Genomic DNA, 25146 nt, shown 5'->3' with positions numbered 1-25146 from the left:
TTGGAACCAATATGCTCCTTTGCAATTTTAATCATATCTGTATCATGTCTTCCAGAAAATCCTAACATTTATTGCTTCTTTGATGGCCCAATTCATAGTTATATAGTGCTGCTAGGCCATTATTATTTTGCATTTCTTTTCCTTTTAATTTATTAAGAGGTGAGAAGGTAAAGGAGGTAAATATGTAAGCAGACTTCATCATATAGAAATTCAAATTTTAAAAGCCACAAAATCCTTCAAGGAATGGGTATTGAATGACATATGGGCAAGTGCTTTTCAGCCTATTTTGAGTAAATATATTAAATTTGATATACTTGTATTTTATATTAATTTGTTTCTTATTAATCAACACTCTAATTTATTTGGAATACATTTACTTGTTAATAGGAAATCATACTTTTTAATATATTTTGTAGTTAAATTTGCTTGGCCCTTAAAGATATGAAAAGATGCTCAAATTTATTCATAATAAGAAAAATGCCAATTAAAATTACACTGAATTATTATTTCTCCCCTATCAGGTTGGCAAAAATCCAAAACTTTGACAACTGTTGGCAAGGCTGTGAGGAAACAGGCACTCTTATATATTGCTTGTGGTAATACAAAATGGTACAACCCCAATGGAAGAAAATTTGGCAGGATCTAACAAAACTATATAAGTATTTAGCCTTTGACCCAGAAAGCTCATTTCTAGGAATCCATCCCAAAGATACTCTGGAAAGACATGAAAAGACATATGCATAAGGCTATTTACTAGATCATTATTTATAGTAGCAAAAACTGGAAAGAACCCAAATACTCATCAATTGGTGTCTGATTGAATATGAACTATTGTACATTCATACAATGGAAATATGTAGCTACGAAAACAAATGAGGAATATTTTTATATACACATATGGAATAATTCCCAGTATGTATTTTTAAATGAAAAATAAAAATAAGTTGGAGAAAACTGTATGATTATCTATAGGTCAGAAAAAGAACATAGATATTGAAGATAAAAAATTTGTATACCCTGTTTTATAGATTTCACTTTGTTCTCATGGATGTATTTTACTTAAAATTGAAAAAAATCAAATCAAAATAAAAAATATAAAGTTAAAAATAAAATTAAAATGAAACAAATCTAACTGTATTGAATTGGTGGCATAACAACCCAGAAAATAATTAATGCAAGAGACTTTAAAATATAGTAAACTGATTGAACTATCTTAGTGGTTTATTCCCTGAAGACCGTAATAACAGAAAAAAAATTAAACTGTTTTCCATAATCTACTCTTACTTTGTTGTTCTGTAATTCTCATGTGTATGGATAGTAGGATAATGCAAGTACTTCAATGTCATTAGGAACTAGAAGTTTTGGTGTGGGAGACAAGAGATGTGGATATAAGATTAAGGAAGATAAAAATTCTGAAAGTCTACATTTGAATATGGGGATCCCTGGGTGGCTCAGTGGTTTAGTGCCTTTCAGCTCAGGGCATGATCCTGGAGTCCTGGAATCGAGTCCCACATCAGCCTCCCTATAGGGAACCTGCTTCTCCCTCTGCCTGTGTCTCTGCCTCTCTTTCTCTCTGTGTTTCTCATGAATAAATAAAATAAAATCTTAAAAAAAAAGAAATATCAGTATGATGTCATATGTATTGTATCTTAAACCAAACCAAAAGCAAACATATTTTCTAGGTTTGTTTACTGAAGAGTCTGGGAAATAAGTAACCCAAGGGTAATAAGCACCCACCATGTCCAAAGTGTGGTCCCTAAGTACCAATTCCCAATAAACAAACCAAGGCTCCTTTAAGAAATGGCTGAATCCACATCTAAAGCAGGAAAAAATCCAAGATAACCAGGGAACAGATACCTCCATGACCAGCTTTCAATAAAAACCTTGAATACTGAGTTTCTAGTGAGCTTCCCCAGTACATGATATTTTATGTGTGCTGTCACTTGTTACTAAGTTATTAATGTGTCAATCATTCAGAGAGGGCTCTTTCACTCTTGTGTTTGGTTTCCTCTAGACTTTACCCCATATGCTTTCTCCCTTGACTGACTTTTCTTTGTATTTTCTTGTTGTAATAAATCATAGCTTTAAGTATGACTAAATGCTGAGTCCTATAAGTTTATCTAGTAAATCACTGAATCTGAGGGTGGTCTTGGAGACCCAAACACAAAGATTCTAAATCTTCCCACCAGTCTATGGGAAATATGTGGAATAAAGGAACATGTAAATGATACCACAGGGATGCAATTAGCAGAGGACAGAATGTGGAAAGCTTTATAGTTTCTTTAAAAATAAATTGCTAGAAAAGCAAAAAAAAAAAAAAAAAAAAGGAAGAATAATTCTATTAATTAAAAGAGATTTTTGAAACATTAAGAGAGGAAATGAATCAATGTTTGGGACTGGTTTTAAAGTAATTCAATGAGGGGCTGTGGAAGAGAGATCACAGTGGGATTATAGAGGAAACCAGATTTCTTATAAATTGGTATTTGTTAAAATTTAGTAAAGAGTTTAAATAAAGTTGCTATATTTTATTTTATTTTTTAAAGATTTTATTTATTTATTCATGAGAGACACACACAGAGAGAGAGAGAGACAGAGACAGAGAGACAGAGAGGCAGAGACACAGGCAGAGGGAGAAGCAGGCTCCATGCAGGAAGCCCGATGTGGGACTTGATCCCCGGTCTCCAGGATCACACCCTGGGCTGAAGGTGGCGATAAACCACTGAACCACCTGGGCTGCCCAAGTTGCTATTTTTATAATAAAATTTATATGACAGTTGTTATTTAATAAAATCTTAATTAAATTTAAATTTAATAATAATTTGAAAACTAAAGATTTGAAATGGTATGTGCTAATATTTTAAGTATTTTTGCACATATAAGTTTATATGTGAGGTTCTCTCCAATTTTCCTTTTTTATAATTTTAACTGCTTTTAATATTAAATTTATACCTGCTTCATGTTTTTCTCTATATTGTAAGAAAAATATATATTAAAAGAAGAATCTATTCCTTGGAGATCAATTTGTTTTTTTTTTTTTTAAATTTATTTATTTATGATAGTCACACAGAGAGGGGTGGGGGTGCAGAGACATAGGCAGAGGGAGAAGCAGGCTCCATGCACTGGGAGCCCGACGTGGGATTCGATCCCGAGTATCCAGGATCGCGCCCTGGGCCAAAGGCAGGTGCCAAACCGCTGCGCCACCCAGGGATCCCCTGGAGATCAATTTGAACCAGAGTTCTTTTCATCAGAAATTCTTTAATATGTGTATATAGTTTTCATTGCTTATTTTTGTTTTACATTGATACTTCCATCGCAACTATGCGATATTTTATATTTTAACAGAAAATTCCTTAAAAAATTCTGATTTTAAAGAAATACCCACATTTTCCAAAAGAATATGATGTGAAAATATTTACATATACAAGTATGTATCACATATACATACACATTTTCTATGTGTGTATATAAATGTACGTATACATTTTATATATTTTAAATTTATATGTATATTTTATCATTTTCCTTTTTCATGTGTAATTGTTCCATCTTCCATCCCCCACTCAAATAAACCTGAGATTCTGGACCTTGGCTACAGAGGGTAGACTATAGGATTATGTGAAAATGAATATAGGTAAGGGAAAAACTGAAATTGGAACATGTTCATACCCAGGGGTCAATGAGATTCTTTTAAAGTGACCAGAAAGACCCCATAATATAGACAGAAAACATGACAAAGCCCCAGCTGACCCATGGAAGAAATCAGCACAAGGCTTTTGTTTTTAGAACTTCCTCAGTTTTCTTGTTTCACATTTTATTTATCAGTTATTTAATATTCATTATTTCCTTTCTCTTGATTTCCTTAGGACTTCTAGAAGTGCTGTCTCTAAATTCTTGAAATATAACTTTAGTTAATTTAATTTTTGCTTTTTTTACTAAAGGTTGTATATGAGATGCGAATTTACTTTTGCTGTAGTCCTAGCTCCATCCCAGGAGTTTGAATATATAAATAACATTCAGTATCATGATTCCCTAACTTGTTCTTAGTTTTTTTGTTCTTTTTTTGTTCTTATTTTTTTTTCAATAAGGTGAATGAAATAACTCACAACTTATTTCCTACTTGATCTGTAAGTAGGTAAATGCACTTAAATTTTCAAGTGTTTGACTTTCAAATCCATTCTTAAACATATTTATTTATGTGTAAATAAAAAACAACGTTGACTTCATCAATTAAAAGATGAAGATATGTGTGTCTCTACTTTGTCAGCTTCATCATCTTGATTTTTGTCATCTTGATCCCTTTTTCCTGTCCTTTATGTTCTATTTTTAGTTACACTTATCGCAATTATTAAGGCTAGTATTTTCCAATTTGTAATCTTCAAAACACTTTGTTCTATAACATGTTAACAAGTGTCCCCCAAAAAAGACTCTTTCAGCCAGGTTAGCTTAGCAATTCAGAGGTAAATCCAATTACACTGATGTCCTAATTTAAAGACATCTAAAGAAGACTAATACAAGTACTGTGAATTATCTATGGGAAGTTGCATTATGCAGAACTTTCCCAAATTCTGCAACTATGGACCCATTCTAAAGCCTGAAACATTTTTTTTTTTTTTTTAATTTATGATAGTCACACAGAGAGAGAGAGAGAGAGAGAGAGAGAGGCAGAGACACAGGCAGAGGGAGAAACAGGCTCCATGCACCGGGAGCCCGATGTGGGATTCGATCCTGGGTCTCCAGGATCGTGCCCTGGGCCAAAGGCAGGCGCCAAACCACTGCGCCACCCAGGGATCCAAGCCTGAAACATTTTTAACCCTCCCTAACATCAATGTTTTTCCGAGAGGACAATACTGTCTTGGGCTATGTCTAGATTTTTAACTAATATCACTGCTCACTCACAATCCAATCTATCATTTCTTTCTCATTACCCAGATTTTGATTTTGATTCGTCTTCTGGTAGCCTGGAGCAAATCTTCAGTTTGTGTGTGTGTGTGTGTGTGTGTGTGTGTGTGTTTGTGTGAAAAGTACGAAGTGGTATATTATCTGAAACACTGCTTATCTTAAAATGGTGTTCACATAGTAACAGCAGCTTGATTTGGTATAAAATTCTTGAATCATAAGTGTTTCCTCTCAAAGCACCACATATTTTATTTTCTTTGCAGACCTAAAATTTAGCTGTCTTCCTCTTCAATGAGTCTAGCTTTATACTTAAGAAGCGAATCTTTTGGGGCATTTGGGGCATCTGAGCGTCTCAGTGGGTTAAACATCTCAGGTTATGCTCCCAGGATCCTGAGATGGAGCCCTGCACTGGGCTCCCTGCTCAGCCAAAATCTTGAGATTCTCTCCTCTTCTTCTCCCTCTCTTCTGCCCCTCCCTCTCACTCGTATACAGTCTCTCTCTCTCTCTTTCTCTCTCTCAGATAAATAAATAAAATCTTTAGAACAAAAAGAAGCAAACATTTTGCCAAAATATGTCTAGGTAAGTATCTTTTTATTTTTCTTGAATCATGGTAAGCACCCTCAGTTTCTAAATTTAAAACTTTTTAGATGAGAATACTTTTTTTCCCTGCACTTCAATTACTTAACTCAGTTTGAATTTCTTCTTATTCCTATTATTTATAGTTCATATATTTGTTCTTTGCCTTAATCATTTTTTTTTCTCACATTATTCACATTGGTTTATCCTATCCTTCCACATACTAGGAGTACTATTGTTCATGTCTGTACATTGAAGATTCAAATTTTCTACAGCTCTAAGTAGGCTCTTTTGGTGTCTCTGAGATTTGGCTACTGCAGTTTTGTTTGGGGGGAATTTCTTCCTGTAATTTTTCTCTTCTCATCTCAATATTCATTTATTATTTAATCTCTTCTTATCTATAATTTATCCTATGTATGTGTATTCGTGAAGAGATAATGTTCTTTTACATACCAGGACGTTCCTTCTCTTCTTTTGTGTTACATTTTAAGCTCTGTATTTGTTGTTTTGGGACTCCCTCTTGAAGAAGGAATGTCTTCCTAGGGAATGTTCAGAATGAGGGAATTTTTCCTAATTCCCTCTTAATCCATTACTGGTCAAATCCTTAGTTTCCTCTTTCTTTTCAACATGTTTATTGAAGGCTGATTGCTAAAGAAATTCTAAGAGGCCCTCTCAGGTAGTAGCTGGGGAAAACAAAACAAAACAAAACTAACTTGAAGTTGTGAAGCCATCAAGACAAAGTGCTATTGTGGAGAGACTAGATTTATATTCAGTCAGCTTTTATTTTTGGAGAGGAGAGGGAGATAAGGTTGCTGGGCATCTCATTCCTTATCTTAGTTTTGCCCTCAACTTTCTATTTTGACTTTCAGTTTTCCTAAAGTGAAATAAGATTTCTTTACTCTCCTCATAGCTCAATTTACTATTTTTGAAGAGGAAGCAATTTCTTGGGAAAATGAGGTAATCCATTGTCTTTTATGATAAATAAAAGACCACACCACTGAGCATGCTCCATTCTTAAGGCCTTTCCAGTCACTGGGGATATCTTCTCTGAGAGAAATGGAAACCTCTTTCGGGAACCGATGTTCACTTACCTGCAACTTCTAAGAGCACTTCCTTCCAGGGAATGAATGCCTAGCAGTTATATTGATCCATTTGCTGCTTGGAAGAGGGATTCTCCCTACATTTTTACTCTGTGTAAAAATGGTAGTTGGGCACCATGGGGGCTGTGGAAGGGTTGCTTAAATTAGGCAACCCTTCAGATTCTTTTTTTTTTTTTTTAATTTTTATTTATTTATGATAGTCACCCACAGAGAGAGAGAGAGAGAGAGGCAGAGACACAGGCAGAGGGAGAAGCAGGCTCCATGCACCGGGAGCCGACGCGGGACCCGATCCCGGGTCTCCAGGATCGCGCCCTGGGCCAAAGGCAGGCGCCAAACCGCTGCGCCACCCAGGGATCCCCCCCCCCCCTTTATTTAAGTAAACTACGTCCAAGGTGGGGCTTGAACTCAGGATCCCAAGATCAAGAGTTCCATGCTTTACCGAGTCAGCAAGGCAAATGTTGACATTTTAAAGTAAATTCAGGGGGTGCCTGGGTGGCTCTGTTGGTTAAGCATCTGTCTTCAGCTCAGGTCATGATCCCAGGGTCCTGAGATGGAGCCCTATGTTGGCTCCCTGCTCTGTGGGGAGTTTGCTTCTCCTTCTCCTTTTATCCCTCTCCCTGCTTGTGCTCTCTCTCTCTCAAATAAATAAATAAAAATATTTTAAAAATAATTTCAGAGGATAGGTTTCCTACTCTTTTCCTAGTACTTTCATTTTCCTGAATTTAAAATTAATAGTTTTCTTTTGATTAGGTGAGTATGTATATGATACCCAAATATATGCACTTTTGATTGGTAAATATCTGAGATTGGTTTACATCTTTTATATATTAATAAATAAAAAAAACTAAAGACTGTTTTTCTAAGTTGGAATGTGTTCTATTTTTCACATTTACTATTCTGGTATTCCTCAGTTATATTCTGCAACTTTCAAATGTTTAACTATGACCCAGCTGAGTTTTCCATTTCATATATATTATACATAATGAGTTAGTGAACACTTATTCTGAGTATCCTAAACCCTAATCTTTCAATCCTATTACTAAGTAGAAATGTATTTCTATTTGTTTTCTATAAAGTTTATAATAGAAAGTCCCCATAAACTAGTGATTTTGCCTTAAAATAATTAAAAATAATTCCATAAGTTGTATGTGACAGATGGCAGCTACACATGGCAAGCACAGCATAATGTACAGACTTGTTGAATCACTGTATTGTACACCTGAAACTAATGAAACACTCTGTGTCAACTAGACTTCAATAAAAAGAAAAGTCCCACAGAGTTGATGACGATTGTTCTTGTGTTATTATTTTATTTGTCTCAAGAATTCTTCAACGTTGGGGCCGCTGGAGGGCTCAGTCAGTTAAACGTCTGACTCCTGATTTGGGCTTAGGTCATGATCTCAGGGTCCTGAAGTTGAGCCCCACTTTGGGCTCAAAGCCTAGCAGGGAGTTGGCTCAAGATTCTTTCTTCCTCTCCCTCTTTCCCCGCCCCCCCAAAATAACTAAATATATTTTTAAAAAGAACCATTTAACCTTGACGGCTTTGCTTGATTTTCTCTGAAAATATTTTGTACATGTGCTTTTTACAGCTAATTGATTAGAAAATGGAGAAAACATCTAGAATTCAATGGTGTTTGTCACCACAAAAAATCATAGACAATAATATTGTTTAGATTTTAGAACTGGACTTATGCCAAGTGAACCAAACCTGAAAGCAGCCATTAGAGATCACAACCCCTTCCAATACAATTTATTACCTATATATTTTCTTCCCCCTTATCTCTGTCTCATGATACTGAATAAATCAGTTAGATGGTTATGTAGGGAAATTTAGATGATTATATAGGAAAAAGTTGGTCAAGGTGACCACTGTATTGCTACTAGCTTGTTTGTTCCTTGCTGCAAAATGTGCTGAGCCCTTGGCCTTATTGTCCTCAGCTGCAACCCAACCCAATATGTCAGAGCATTCATCATGATGCCCATGGCACTTGAACAAGAGGAATCCTGCTACCACAATGACACACCTTTTGTTTGCTGAGTAATAAACCATCTTATTGTGGTGCTATAAGTGTTGTTGTGTATTTTTGGCAACTATGGAGTGGTAACAGGTTTACTCCTAGTTATCCTCTGTGAGACTGGGGTTGCTTCTGATGGAGTTTTTAAAGCTTCTGAATGTGTATCTGTTGTCTTAACTCAAAATAAGTTGGAAGTTAGTAAAAAGGAGTGCAAAATCAAAGGATGGTAGGGATACAAAATATTGCGTAACTACAGTGCATATATTGAAATGTACTTTCCATTAATGAAATTAATGAATCTTTTGTAATTGCTAATGGGGGTGTGGTCAGATGAAGTCCAGCTGGTCACCGTTTTGACAGGGCCTCCATGTTGGATCACCTTAATCCAGAGTCTGGATCTCAGCCTTAGAATCTCATGAAATGGATGTTGTCATATACTGAGAGTGGGGGAAGCTTTCATGGATAAACTTACACTATTAAAAGTCCTGTCTAAACCAGAGACATGGTTCATTAATTTATTATCAGAGATACCCTTTCTGGAGAGGATAACACTAGTATTTGCCAAGTGGGAAAGGTCCCTGCCCCTTCATCAAGAAGCCAATTCTAAATTAAAAGGCTGCTCTGTAAGGTTAGGAGCAGAGCAAAGGAGGATGGTAGTGAGTGAGGCTTGAAGAAACACCTCATCTGACTTCCTAGTGACCCAGATGCTCTGGTTACTATGTACTGCTGAATGACACATTGCCACTTTTGAAATTTCTTGTTCCTATTTTTCTATACTTCTACTGCCTTCTATCCCTGTGCTCTACCATTTTTTTTTTTTTGGTTGTGTTATTATAAAAGATTTAGCTAATTCCTCATTAAAATATTTTTGGAATGAGGCTGGGAAAATGAATATCTTCAGGTCTCATTCTTAGCTATGGAGCCTCCAATCCCTTTCAGATGACTTCACAAATATCTGATCTCATCTTTGTGTGTTTATTGTATTAGTATAATTATCAGCTTTGGAGATATTTTAATGTTAAAAATATATTATATACCAATAATTGGGTGTAGGCATTATGTATCCCTTTAGTATTTAGTTTGTGTATTTACAAACATACATAAATGGTCCCAAGTTCATTTATTTATTGAATGTATTTTGCACCTACTATGTGCTTAACACTTCTGTAGGTGCTGGAGATACAGTGAATAGACAGTCAGGCTTTCCACATTCATGGAAACCCCACTCTAGTGATAGTCAACAAGTACGGATATATATAATAGGTTAATTTCAGATAGCAATAGGCTTATGAAGAAAAATGAAATCAGGTAAAAACTGAAGAAAGACATGGGTGGCTATTTTAGATGGTATCATGTTAGTCTAAATAGTTCGCCGAGCACAAAAGCTATGTGGGGAATGTCATTAAACAAACAGATGTATTTGCTAATTCTGTTATTTCCAGTTTGATCATAAAAACATTGCAATAACTGTAATGTGAATATGCAACATCTGTCAATAAATCTGACATTCTCTCATCTTTGTGATTCAGACATATTAGCATTGATTGGTTGTAAAATGAAAATATAAAAAATCTTGTTCAAATGCAGTCAACATATAAATACTTTGAGGACGCTGTTAACAGGACTGACATTTGAATGTGTGATGAAACGGAATAGATACCATAGAAATTCAGATAATGTTGAGAAATTCTCAAACTTCAGTTAGTATATTAGTCTTCTGTTCTTTCATAGTCCATAAAAAGCATGCAGCATACGGTAATGTGTCAAGAATTTTTTAAAATCCTATTTATGTGTGTAAGTTCAAATAAGATGCATCTTCTTTGCTGTATTATATAATGATGCTAAAATGTGAGGTCATTTAAGGATTTGCCAAACATGGAAAAAGAAATATATTTGCAGTTTTTACATTAGGATACAATTATGCTTTGAGAAAGCACTATTGCCTAAATACATCTTGAAAATACGCTTTTGAGAGGGAATGAATAGCACACAAATTCTGATTTCTTTTAAGTCATCTTGAAAAATGGACTACAGACACATGAGCTGAGCTTTAATAAAGTGCTAATTAGGAGTGCATGCCACAATTTGAATGGTGGCTGTATGAAATGTACAGAAATCTCGGCAGTAGAGGAATGGTACGTGGCTTTTGGGGACAAGTTGTGACAGCTAGGTGCTGGTCCTTTGATGACAAGAATCTAAAACCTCTAATGCTGACAGAGACTTTGAAATTATCTATTCAAACTCTCAATTTGCACATGAGGAATCTAGGGCTTAGCATGGGTAAGTGACTGTCTCAAAATCATTTGGCAAACAGGTCCCCTGATTAGTGAGTCTGCTCAGTGCCTCCAGCCCCGCACCGCTTCACCTTCTCTCCCATTTGCTTTTCAGCCATTTTGTCAAATTCACATGTGTAAATTATCCTTTTGTTTGCTACCTGCTCCAAGACATAGTTGCAGAGGACAAGAATGACAGTCAATGCAAATGAGGTAGAGGGGTTTCATTGCTCCCTTTTCTTATATCCAGTCATAAGAAATTATAAAAACTCACAATGTCAATGGAAGTTGGAGGAGAGGATTGGAGCAGAGCTGGTCGGCAAGAGAAGAGAAAGTGAAAAGGGGGCCATGCTGGACACAGAGGTAGAAGCTGTAGCTACTCCATCAGCAACCATCTCCCTGGTAGTTGACTTCTCTGATTTTGAACAGGAAACTGATAACAATTCCTGACCTTTCTTTTTTTTTTTTTTTTTTGGTCTACAGAATGAAGAGTGATGACTAGTTAATCTCTGAGGTCCTTTAGTGTGTCAGTAGTCAAAGACTGGCTATATATTCAGCCTTTTGGAAGACTTATGGGGGACATATGTGCAATTTGTGTAAAGCCTCTGTCACCCCTGTCTACATGCAGCTAGAAAGCACTGATGTTTATTTTCAGGTAGAGATAAGGCTATCCTTGCTGACCAGTTAATAAGTCTGGTAATTTGGAATTACAGTCAATTCTTGATTAATCAGAGTAAGCAAGGGCAGAGGGTGATGCAGAAGGGAGAGAACACAGATGACCATAAATCATGTGTGAAACAAACCTCGAGTACAGTATGGTGGTCAGAAACAAGCAGTTATTCTTGTGTTCAAATGTTCACTCTATACTTACTAGCTATGTGACCTTTGGAGAAAGCTGGAAGGCGTTACATGGTCTGGCCCCTGTCTACATCTATGACTGCCTTCTTCCACCTCACATGATTTACTTCAACTACAAAGCCCTCCTGTCTTCTGTTTTGGGGACAAGCATGCTCCAACCTCAGGGCCTTTGCACATGCTGCCCTTGCTCTTCATCCAATTATCTACATGGAACACTACTCTTTTCTTTCCAATTTCCCTCGGATGTCATCTTTTTAGAGAAATTTTCCCTGGCTATGCTAGGAGGAATAATGATAGAAACTCAACTCTATATTCTTACCCTTCTCAATGTTTCTTTATAGTCACTTCCCAAGAAACTATATATGTGTTTTTGTTTGGTTGCCTTTTGTCTACTTAGATTAGCAAGTACATTCTTTTATATAGCCCTTGTTTTTTGTTTTGTTTTATTTGGCTTTTTTATCTAAAAAGGTACCTGGCACATAGTAACTTCTCAGTACACATTTATTGAATAAATACATGCCAATACCCAAAAGTGGAGCCAGTAATAGAAATGGCTACATGTTGCACCTCTCCACAGAAAGACTGGTAATGAGTGAGGAGAACAGGACCTTCACTTCTCATCTGATATGATTATTTTTATTCTGTGTGTATGACATTTATTATAAATTATTTTAAAGAGATTGTGGCCTGGTCTAAGATATACCATTATCTTATGCACATTTAATCTGTATTTAATTTTATTTCTTCCACTTCAATCTACATTGCTTCTGATCATAAATGGAAATGAGCCAGCAGAAAGGAGATAGTATCTATCCACTTGGCATCCGTGTGAGAGTTCACTGTTCTGGAACCTGAATGCCATGAACTCTCACTAATGACCATAGATATGAACCTAGGAAAATACTTTTATATGAATTAACTGAAATGATACAAATTAAAAATGTGGGGAATGTGAATGTGAATGCAAATACAAGTAGATACAATCAATTTGAGTGAATGCACCAGACCATTCATGTGGCCACAATTCCTCAAGCCCCACTAACTTTAAATATTTTCTGTATCTGGCTAGCTTCATTTATGTCTCTTCTGCAGCTTGCCTTAGCATGGAAGAACTGCAGTAGGAGAAAAGACCCATAGCATGATGGGCAACACTAGAGACGGAGGTTTGGGAATAATATTTGACAAATTAACTTCTTACTGATTGCTTCCCCCAGCAGGCGTTTTGTCTTCCCAAATGAAGGACTTGGGGGATGTAAAAAATTTCAAATCTGGGCTTTTCTTGCTTGTATGATATTATAGACATGAAAAATAGACAACTAACAAGGGGATGGATATTTTTAAATGAGGATAGGAAGTATTTACATCAGTGAAAAAGTGAAAAATGCCTTTGCTTTTTCTTCCTCCTCCCCACACTACACACACACACACACACACACACACACACACAGTCCTAACTCACATACACACACGTATCCAGTTCACGCACACATGTACACACACCCATGCACACACACACACACACACACCCCAATGCCTCACCCCAGGACTCGGATGATCAATGCCGAGGCTCGGCCTTGCTCCTGCTGAAGTCACACGTGAGTTCTAACCAACCCCCCTCTAAAGCTGCCTCCTATCACATGCTCTTCAGGACAGGATGAACACATCCACCAAAAACCATGTTTTCTTTGCATCCTAACTGAAACAGCATTAAAGGGGGAAATGGGAATTCAGCGCTGCCAGCTACAGTATCTCTCCTATCAGTTCACCAATAAGGCCTGGTAGGGACCTGCCGAGCCTCTGGATAAATTGTATTTTCCAAGGGTTAATTAAGCTGTCTTGAGCTTCTGCATGAAGAGGAACAAACTGGCACTTGCAGCGCTTTCTGAAACCTGCTGTCGACATTACAGTCCCTGCTGCTTTTAGCTGTATCGATCCGATGCCTGACCTGTGAAATCCTTGATGGCTGCTAACACTAGAAGCTTACTGGAGCTTTCCAAGGGAGCTTCGGGACAGCTTGTGTAGTCAGGTACAATTACCTATCCCTCCAGGAGAGCCAATTAGTTCACAAAGAGCTGGAGCAGAACAAATGTTTTGTATGTGATTTAGAATCCTAAAAAAGAAAGGAGAAAAGAGGAGAAAAAAGGCTTTGTTCTGTCTGATTCTTTTGTTCCTAATTTTATGATTATTGTTCGATTCACAGTGGTCCTCACATTTCCTCACATGTTTCTGAACGAATTATAAGAACACGATAAACCGTATTTACAGTCTTCTCTCTTTAAAACTATGAAAATTGTCTTCTGCCATTTAAGATCCAGTTTCTGGATTAATTGCATGAACTCAAAGGTAGGAAACCCAAGTTTGTTCTACTTTTTGCATTTCAGAAACTTTTCCTCCAAATGGTACAATAAATTTTATCATAATGAATTGCTCCTTTAAAAAAGGAGTGGATGGCAACTAAATCTGAAACTTGGCTTTGCAGATAGAGTGAAACAATCAGAGATTCCTAGGCAGAAATTTGCTCTAGATATCCAGTAATATACCAACATTATTAGCATGATTGACTCTGAAACTAAGCTAACATTATAGATTGTCAACTAATGAAATGTGGTGTACTCTGAATACAAAGGTGGCATAACCGATCTATCATCTGTATGCCCTGAGCCTGAGACTGCCTTCCCAGTCATTGGTATTAGTATTACTGAGATATTTATGCTCCCTTGCCCATTTTCTGTCATGACCAGTGATACTCATTTATGAGCTCACAGCAGTATGTGGTCTGTCCATCATTAAATACATTCATTTCTTCTTTATTTTTGTCTTTGAATATTATCTTAATCACGCAGGGATTGATAATTAGCCTTCATAGCATAATATATCAATAGAATTAACTGCAAATAGAATTTACTGCACTCTAGTCCATCAAAATAAGGAGCATCAAAAAAAAAAAAAGGAGAAATGGCTATCAGTTCTGATTTTCAATAATGGAGAGGAAATTTAAAAATCTGGTTTCAAATCTTCTTTCAATCAAATCAAATCAAACCATATATGTACCTATGACTGTTTGGTAGCTATAAAATGAACTTGGACCAGGAGTTTCCTTACATTAGGAAAAGTTATCAGGTCTCCATCACAGAAGCCAGTTGAGAAGAAAATAATATGGGCATTGATTCCTATTTTGGAAATGTAGTAAACTAAACTTGACAAAAATATTTGATCATATTTTAGAAATAAGTAGTCTAAAGTAAAGTTAGTCTCTGGACATAAACTAGAGTCCAAAGGGCAAAGACAGTAAAATCAAAATTAAAAAAAAAATCAGTCAGTTGGGTTTTACCTTAGCTCCTCTTAGTAGGATCTGGTATTAGTAATTTGTAGTAAAGTCATAGTTGCACAAAGAGATAAGGGCCTAACACGGATCTGAGGTACATGGACCTGGAAGCTGGCTTATGTGGAGTCATAAGGCAGAAACTTGGGTGCACATCAGTGTCTCTGTGCCTGAGAACTTCCCGATACGATGTTTGTCCCACCAATGCAACAATGTCAATGAATGTAGATTCATGCTGCCTCAACTTCTCCATCTGTAGGCGTAATTGCATGGAGCGGGAGATAAAAGAGCTCAATCCTTTGTTGGTCTGTTTGTAAAATGCACTGAAAATTTGGCATTGATGGCATTCTGCTGCTTCAAATGCTTTCCTCTCTCCCTTATTAATGTCAAGTGGTGTTGAGACCACTCCATTTGGGTGTTGGAAAGGAGCTGATAACAGTTTTCAGTACTGGAGAGCCTTAGCGTACATAATTTGGTAACTGGAAGAAAAAAAAAAAAAAAAACCCTGCATGATTCAGGGCTAAATTCACTATTTCAATTGCTTAAGAGGCAAGCAGATGGTCCATTCCATTGGTGGTCAACTTTTGGTTTGAGAATACATGTTGTGAAAATGAGATCAACACCATGAGTTTAATTACTCTAGAGTCCTCTATTTTGTTGCATGATCCCTAATCATAGCCTCATGTTTTTCAGATGACGTTCACATGTTACACCTTGTGCCCTGAGAAAGCAATGGTCATGCAAATCCTTCACTTTACCTGGAAAAGCAATCTAAAGTTGGTGTCAGTAGTGTAATCCTGGAATATGACAGTTACTTATATGTTAATATGTAGAATCTACACATTATTTATTTATTCTTCAAAATATCTTTTTCAAGAGAAAGTGAATTTTCAAAGTACCAGTGAAAATTCTAAAGACAATTTTTCTTTGCATTCTTCAAAAGGGTTAGTATGAGTTTAGTAAACTCTTTCTCAATGTATACATAGACCTTCTGAACAGAATATGACTTTAGTTTTACCCCAGTTCTAAGGGGCTGTCATCAAAAGTTAACCTGGAACCTACAGGTATGAATTAAAGACCATCAATAGAGCTGATAGTTTTCTGGTCCTTGTCTCACCTCCTTCTATTAAGTCTCCTATTAGGAAGGATAATAACTTCCTAAGGTTTCAACTTGAAAGTTGTCAATCTATTTAACAGAATAAAGTACACAATGATCCAATTTTTCTAAATCATAAGAGGCCTTAGAGCTACATGCTGAAGATACAAAGTACAAACAAGATCGCAAGCGACATTTTAATGTTTGAAATATCCGTGTTCATAATACATAACACAATAGCAAAGATTTTAAAACTCTGTTTTTATAAAGGAGTTGCAAGTTGGTGAAACCTAGAGAATCGGCTTCTGAAAGCTTCATTTCTAAAGCATCAAGAATATTATTCTCATTGGAAAATTGCTGCTGATACCCATCAAGTGCCTGCTTTCTTCTCCAACCAGAGCATAAAGAGTCCATGTTTTTACCCTCTGAGCGTGCCTGTAAGTAGAACTAAATGTGATTCTTCATATAAAGTCCTCAAGAAAGAGGAAGAATGGGTTCCCCAAATTTGATGGATGTAGGTGTTCAAATGAGAAAGTGAATAAAGTGTCAAACTCAAGCACAGAAAAGGATAAAGGAATTAAAGAGTCAGATAGAGGGGAGAGTGCTTATTCAAGTCTAAATGTTTACTGCTTCATGGTCCATTAGGGCATCCTGGAAGGAGGCTTAGTGCAAAATAAATGAATACAATTCTTAACAAATAATGCCATTAATGCTGCAGGATGTTCATTTCTTTTTAAAATCTATTGTTATGTGTTGAATGATATATTTATTATTAACTGTGAAAACATAACACTCTTCATCTTAAGTTTATTTCTACATTAATTCAACTTCATCTCTCTAGAAAAATTTCCCTTGTTTATAACATCTAATAAAATCTTCCCAAAGGTAGGAAACTCACCAAAAGGATATCTGTCCTTGTATCCAAATGACACTTTTACTTTTTCCCTTCTAAATATTCTCTTCTGTCTTTAAGTATTTCATTGCAGATACAGAGGCCAAAATCATGCTTGATCTATAAAAGCTAATAAAAACTGTAGCTTTCCCATCACAACTCAATTGCTCTTTCATTTCTTAATCATTTTGTACAAGTCCTCTATTTACTAGACACTGTGCTAGGTGCTGGGTTGATAATGGCGAACAAAACAGACACATCCCTTGTATCCCAGTGCTCACAGACTAACAGGAGAGAGTATGAAATTCAGAGTATAATAAGTGCTCAGGAAGGAAAAAATACAAAGTCATGTGAAAGCAAATAATGGGGTACCAGTATGAGAGAAACAAGGAAGAATTTTCTAAGGAATGATTTTTGAGCTATGAGCTAGAGGATAAATATTTTTTAATTGGAGGGTTTTTAGAGAGAGAGGGTGGCAATTAGAAGTTTCTGGGCATAATATTACGTAGAAAGGAGAAAATATCTGGTAAACCAGAAGCAGATATTCAACTTAAGCACACTGGGCTAAGGGAAAGAGGTCAGAGATGAGGGCAGGGCAGTAGGCAGAGTGTGGAGCCCGAAGATGATGGGTTACATTAACAGTGTAGTTGGTCTTTGCTCCTACAGGAGTAGGATGCCATTGCAAGCATACAAATAGGAGTGACCTAATGAGATTTGAGTTTTCAAAATATTATTCTGTCAGCTATGGAGAATGAAAGGGAATAAAGTAAGAGGCAGGTAGGTTAACTAGTTAAACCTTTATTGCAGTGATCCTTCTGTCCTGCATCCTCTGTACTAATTATCAACTCATGCCAGTGATTGCCTGGAGATAAACTTTTCTATCTATATACCCAGAACTTCCAGGTTTCAAATTGGCAGCCTGTAGGTTCAATCTAGACCCTGTACCTTTTTTTCTCTGTGTAGCATTAAAAAATTGTATTGATTTTTTTTACCACATTAATTTTACATAAAATTCTGACTTCCAGCTTCTCTTGGTATATTAGAAAATGTGGTCCCATGGGCCTGAGTTTTACATGGTGACACTTTCTACATGGTGGCAATTGGCTGGAGCTGAGAAGAGGTTGCCCTTCCCTCTAAGATGACGCATCTGCACTCAGTTTTCCAAAGTCCTTACCACTGAACTGTCTTATAGCTGACCTGCATCACTCACCTGTCTTGTCCTGTAGGCATTTATATTTTTGGCCTTGTCAGTTCATTTTTGACACAGCTTGAGCAGTGAACTTAGATTTTAAAACAAAAGTTATAGTTTAGAAAATAATGTGATGGTGATAATTATTTGGAATTCTGTGTCTTCTGAATATAGTAAAACTGATTGACTCATAAAATAATAAAAATACAACTACATGTAAAAGCTAATGGACTTGTTAACTGGTGTCCCTCAAATAAGAGTAATACATTGATAATGTTTTTAATACCCTTATATAGATTAAACTAGAATTATCCCCAAATATTCAAAAATTTAAAAATTACAATGAGAATATGCAAATACATGGAGTTGGTATGTCAATCTATGTCAATCTATTTGATTGACAGAATGGAGGTTAAGACACGTCATAAAAAGCATAGTGCCACCTTTAACATTATTCCTCGTTTCTCCTTCTTTGGACATGGGAAGTTACTGAAATTTCTCTAATATTGTGTCCTTTTTTTCTTTTTAATTGTTGTGCCCTCCCAGAAGGAAAATAGTTAATTCTATACATTTTCCTGAGTATTAACATGGTATATTACACACATCCCCTCAGAGATACACACATTGGGCATCTGATTATGTCAGCCAAATCCTCTTTATTATTACTGTTTGTGTGTCCTTGAGTTATCATCTTTGCTTGATTCTAAACATGCCAAATTCTATTTGTTTTACTTCATATGTCTTGATTATTTGCTATATGGTGTATTAAAAATAGTAGCTTCTTATAGAGTCTTTGTGGGCTTTTACCCCTAATCAGTGTGAATCCTCTCTGTTCACTTTAATTTGTTCTGCTGTACATTTCAAAGTGTCTGGTATCAAATATTACCATGCCTGCTCTCTTCCTTTAACTTCTTCTCTTTGTCTTCTTTCTGCATTAGCATACTCCCTTTATTTTTCTGATCGGTTCATTTCCAACTTTTTGGTGTCATTTTACCTGGACCCCCAAGGAAGAAAACTCTGTTGACTTTTTTAGTTATTTAGTAACCAATCTGAGTATTTTGCTCTTCTATTGGGCAAATTCACATTTGTATGATTGTTGATATCTCAGGTGCTATTTTTAACAATAGACCACATCTTTTCTTTGTTGCTGTTTTTTCTCTTTTTCTTTCCAGATTTTTACCAGATTAATGACATTTTTTCGTTTTATTGTTTTGGAGGTCCCACCTTCAATTTCTAGTCTTATCATGGTAGACATTAGTAGTGGTCGCCAATACAGGGAGGATTACACTTCCTTGCCTCTTTGAAAGCGGGCACAAGTGTGTGACTTATTTGGGAGCATTTGTGTGATTTCTCATGCTTTCCCTCCCTCTCTTTTTTTTCCTCCATGCTCTCTTTCTCTGCAGAGTGTATCCCTTATACCTCATCTTAAGGTGGTGGTTCCCAGGGGACACTTACTTTGTCAGCCTGGGTTCTTGAGTGACTATTATCATGTTAAGCCACTGAGATTGGGTCTTGTTTATTACACTTTACCTAACCTCTCCCAACTGACACAACTGATTGCAATAAAAATTTTAACATTTAAACTGAATTTTCCATAAGTTTTGAAAATAAGCAGGATTACTGGTGTTTCCTTTTAGCCATATAGGATCTTTGTTGTAATTCAATGTTTTCTTCTCATATTTTCCATCATCAAACAATTTTGTTGAAATCAGACTGAATTTTTTTCCAGAGATTTTTGTCACTATTATACCTCATCTGTTCTATGCATCCTTATCTAATATGTTTTATGCACCGCATATTATCAACAGTTAGTTTACTACAAGTTTTCAGTGTCTTTGTTCATTATATATTTGATATCTCAGATTTCTACTTTCTAGAATTTAGATTTCACTTAGCTGGAGGACATTATTGGGAATTACAGAAGGTGTCTGAGACTTATTATTCCCTAAAATGCTTTCTTTGCCCTTATATTTGAATGATAGTTTTTTTCAATAAAGAAATTTGGGTTTGACAATTTTCCCTTCAGGATCTTTGGGCAATGCTGTATTATTTTTCATATGTAAGTGAGAAGACACATAAAAGCCTTTTTTTATTCCTTGTGGAAAAGCTTCCCTTTTTTTCACTCTGAAATTTGTGATATTTTCTCTTTACCACTGGTGTTGACAGATTTTTAAGTGGGTCCATCTTTATTCTTCTAAAACATTCAAAGGTTCTTCTTTTCTAACTGACAAATTATTTTCTTAAGTTCAGGGAAATGTGGTTCTACCATTTCCTTGACTATTTTTTTTTACTTTACCTTTTCATATTTCTGATTCTGAAATCGTTTTTGGTAAGAATTTTCTGTTACTTGTCTTTCATAAGTTTATTTTAGTCTTTTTGTCCTATATTTTGGGAATATCCAGGTTGATAGTCCAGATTGCTAACTTTTTCCTTAATATAACTAGTGAAAAAGTCAGCACCTTTATTGTTTTGTTTACAAATTATATACATTTTAAAGTCTAAGAATAATTTTGATTGCATCTTTCTCAAAGTAATCTTTTTTTTTTAATAGAGGAGATATTCTTTTATGGTTTAGAATCTTGAGTCCTGTGGCAAAATTAACTTTTTATTCTGTGTTTGTCTCTGGTTCTTTAGGACTGTTCAATTTTGCTGTTAATTACATTCCATCTTCATTATAATTTCCAGAAGTTCATCAAATCTGTTGATAGCACTTTTCCAAGTTTTCTAGTATGATTGCTGATTCTCTCTCTCTCTCTTTTTTTTTTTTTTTTTGTTTTGCTATCACTTCAATGGATCTTGGGAATTGATAGAGATAAATTTATGTGTTTGCAGGGATTTTGATTTAATCCAGAAGCTTCACATTTGTAATACCTTCACATTCTGAAATTACTTGGATATACAGGCCTCTTATGCCTCGTTATTACACATGGTGTCAAAGATTGTATTACAAGATACTTAAAACCATTATGAATGGTTTGAATAATAAAAGTGAAGTTTACTCTGTGTGGGGGATAGTGCTGAGGCAACTGCTTTTCATTTCTACTCTGAACATTTTTTATATCATTCTAGGTCATGAGATGTTCTTCACAAATCCTTAGAGACCATATTCTTCAGCTCCTGACCCAATCTTGGTAAATATATTCTAAAGTGCTTTATTGATGTCTATTATTCTTTATACTTTTACTTAGTTGGGAGAAAGGGTAAGGTTCATTTAATGTTTCTAATAATCTATGTAAGTTCCAAACATAGGCAACACATAATTTTTCTATGAGATTCAACCTTTACACATGGTGCCCTTTGAACAGAACATTAATGGCAGTATCTTGCCTTTCCTTTCCCACTAATGATGATAAACTTACCCTTCCTTGTACACTGAGAATCACATGTCAAGTTCCATCAAGCCCATGAGTTTAAGATGCACAGGTGGGCCTGGGGATATGCAGATTGTGACAAGGAAATTGAACCTGTAGTCTAGGTATCATCATCATACTGTAACACACTGAACTCAACAGCAGTAGTGAGAAGACAAGAGATTGATCTTGATGCTAAGTGAGAAAAGTCAGATAGGGAAAGACAAATATCGCATGATTATAACTTACATGTGGACTCTAAAAAACTAAACTTGTATAGACAGAGAGTAGAATCATGGTTGGTAGAAACTGGGGACCGGGAGTATTGGGGAAATGTTGGTCAAAGGTTACAAGCTTGTGTTAGAAGATGAATAAATTCTGGAGATCTAATGCAGTCTTGTGATTATAGTTGACAATATTGAATTATATACTTCAAATTTGCTTAAAGACTAGGGAAATGTTCTCACCACAAAAAAGAGATGATAATTATGCAACATAATGGAGATATTCACTAACACTACAGTAGTAATCATTTTGCGATATATAAAGATATCACATCAACACATTATACCTCTTAAATATACAATATTACATTTCAATTATATCTCAATTTTTAAAAATGGCATGAATTCATTAAAGGGATATCATTTAAAATTGAATGCCTATAAACCTTTAAAAAGCACCATTGATTAAAAGGTGGGGGTGTGTCTGAGTGGTGCAGTTGGTTGGGCAACTGACTCCAGTTTCAGTTTAGGTCCTGATGTTAGGGTTGTTGAGCCCTTTCTGCAATGTAGGAAGGTTGAATGTGATCTTCATTTATAGATAAAGAAAGCAAAATATGAGAAGTGATCTGTTGATAGCCACACTAACAGAAGAAGACACTTCCATTGAGAAACCCAGTGTAAGTAGAAGGAGGGGAAAAAAGCAGAGAAAGAAAAGGTCTTCTGACTATAGAGTCTATTCTTTGTGCATCATAAAAAAGAAAGAAATAGAGTGGATTGGTATCACTACCATAATCTGAATTTGTTTAAGCAAAATAATTCTGATCTCAGGAGGTCGAGCCCTACGTGGGGCTCCATGTTCAGTGAGGAGTCTGCCTGGGATTCTCTCCTTCTCCCCCCCACCCCTCCTCTCCTACTCTCTCTTTCTCAAATAAATAAACAAATCTTTAAAAAGCATGATTGCTTTAAAAAATTGAATGCCTTTGAATAGATCATTTAACCTATCCAGACCTTCATTCCTTCATCTTCAAGCTGAAAAGACTGGATGAAGTGTTATTTACTTCTTTGTCTATGCTAAAGACTCTTTTCACTTATAAAACTCATTGTAAATGGAATGTAATCACTAAAGAGGTTACATTAGTTACTTTCTTCAATAGCTTAAGATTTCTAGAAGATTGGGGAAAAATACGTATTGCATAATTATTTCCTCTCTGGTGTTGAAAATCCCACTATCTGGCTAAGGGAATGAAGGTCCATGATCTGAAGCTCTCAAATTAGTAAGGGATAAACAGAAGATGGCAGGAAAATAAACAGTCAAACTGTTGAATTTTGCTGAGGAGGCACTATGTTCTGAACACTGAAACAAGGGTTGAAATGATGGAATAGCATGGAGTGTGGAATGAGGGAAGGTATGAAAGAATATAAAATGAATAGATATTGCCATGGAAAGACCTGAATTGAAATTACCTTATGTAGTATTATTATCTTCCTTATGATAATAAATTTCCATCCAGTCTCTTTGAAGAATTCTTTTGCTTAAACTAATTCAGATTATGGTAGTGACACCAATCCACTCTATTTCTTTCTTTTTTTTTTTATGATGCACAAAGAATAAACTCTATAGTCAGAAGACCTTTTCTTTCTCTGCTTTTTTCCCCTCTTTCTACTTACACTGGGTTTCTCGATGGAAGTGTCTTCCTCTGTTAGTGTGGCTATCAACAGATCACTCCTCATATCTTGCTTTCTTTATCTATAAATGAAGATCACATTTAACCTTCCTACATTGCAGAAACAGTATGAGAAAAAATAAATAAATGTATGCAAAAGATGACATGCAGGAACTATAATAATTTCCATAGGATATAAGAAAGTGTCTTTTTAGTATATAACTGCTATTCTAATATTTCTTTCATAATGTAATAGCAATTGCTGTATTTCATGGGAAGGATCCAAAACAATTTCCCTCTTTTTATTGCTGTAACTATCCAGTTCATTCCTGGACTAATGAATCAGAAGGAAAATGCCCTATCAATAGTTAGAGTCTATATATAGATACGAGACAATGAGGCAAGAGGAGGCAAATCCATCATAAAGAAATATTATGGCAAACTCTCGAAATGAGCCTGAACAGAGAGAAAGGAGATATTTACAATGAAGACAAAAGTAAACAGAATCAATTTCAACAAATCAGATAAGAGATAAAGTGAACTCTTTCTCCTTTATAAAGCAGGTCAAAGCTGGCAAAGGAGGTGGTGAAATAAATATATAATATTCATAATTTCTGGACCATCTACTTAATAAATTTTTGGAAGATATTCTGCTCACTCTTTCCTTATACCTTTTTGTATGGAGAGTTTCTTAACTCTAAGCTTCTTGAATGTAATTCACATGAAGCTGTCATGGCCACAGATTCTCCTGTCCCTGGGGGTGGGGGTGGGGTGGTGGTGTAATATTCATGCATAGTCCAACTACATGTGATGAAAAACAAGTTCAGAAAATGGAATTGGTGAATGTTACCATTCTAAGCGAAGGTCCAACCTGTCAGAGAACATGTGAAGAGAGCTCATCCACAGACAAATCCACTACAAACTCTAGGTTTCAGGGAGATGGCCCCAGCTCAACACCCAGAAGTCTTGGGTCTGGGTCCCATTTAACCATACGATGTTGACAGTTATTCTATTTTCTTCATTTTCAGTTTCCTTGTCTATAGAATGGATCATTATCTGCTCTGTCTCCGAAGGTATTCTGAGATGCAAATGAAATCATACATATGTGAGAATATTCACACAAATGTTATTTTAATTTGGTTTTATTTGTATACTTTTGCCTCCTAAACAATGGTTCTTCCAGGTAAGGATATGCATGTTCAGGACACGGAGAGAGAAAAAAATGTTTGTGAAATATTGGCGAAATGTTTGTCAAATGTTCGTTAAACCTGAATGCAACAAACAGCTTTGAGAAACCATAGTTTGGGAGCGGTAAGAACAAAATATATCAAAATGGGATTTTTTTCATTGTGGCCATCTCTGTTCTTTTTCCTCATCATCTGTACCGCCATGACTCACAATGTTGTAAATATCACTTCCATTCTCCTTTTTTCCCTTCTGAGGGAGGAGCCAAAGCTCTTCCTTCCCTTCCTGGAGCTACCGGTTTCTCCATCCCTTTAGAGCGCTTTCTCTCTAGTTCAGCACAGCATTTCTGTTTCCATAGTTAACTGTTCCCACACTTTCCCCCAAGTATCATTTAATCCCCTTTTCTCCCTAATAAAGAATAATTTGTTATTGTACAGTTTAAAACAAATATTTGTATTTCCTCTCCATCTACCAGCTCCTTCTTAATGCTCTGGTTTTGCTGCCAT

At 35.8% G+C, this 25146-nt stretch overlaps 1 protein-coding gene and 1 long non-coding RNA gene across 2 annotated transcripts in view; one reads left to right on the top strand and one right to left on the bottom strand.

Annotated features, from left to right (window-relative positions):
• The window catches only part of VRK2 (VRK serine/threonine kinase 2), a 216092-nt gene that overhangs the window by 177487 nt on the left and 13459 nt on the right, over positions 1 to 25146 (bottom strand). The gene's annotated exons all lie outside the window — the stretch shown is intronic.
• LOC125755957 (uncharacterized) lies at positions 13143 to 21369 on the top strand. The gene is made up of 4 exons (XR_007413625.1): positions 13143 to 13744; positions 13919 to 14061; positions 16407 to 16573; positions 21287 to 21369. It is a non-coding gene; the product is annotated as an uncharacterized LOC125755957 (long non-coding RNA).

This window comes from Canis lupus, chromosome 10, assembly GCF_003254725.2.
Source record: "Canis lupus dingo isolate Sandy chromosome 10, ASM325472v2, whole genome shotgun sequence".
Taxonomy (NCBI): Eukaryota; Metazoa; Chordata; class Mammalia; order Carnivora; family Canidae; genus Canis; species Canis lupus.
This window is presented reverse-complemented; position numbering and strand designations above follow the sequence as displayed.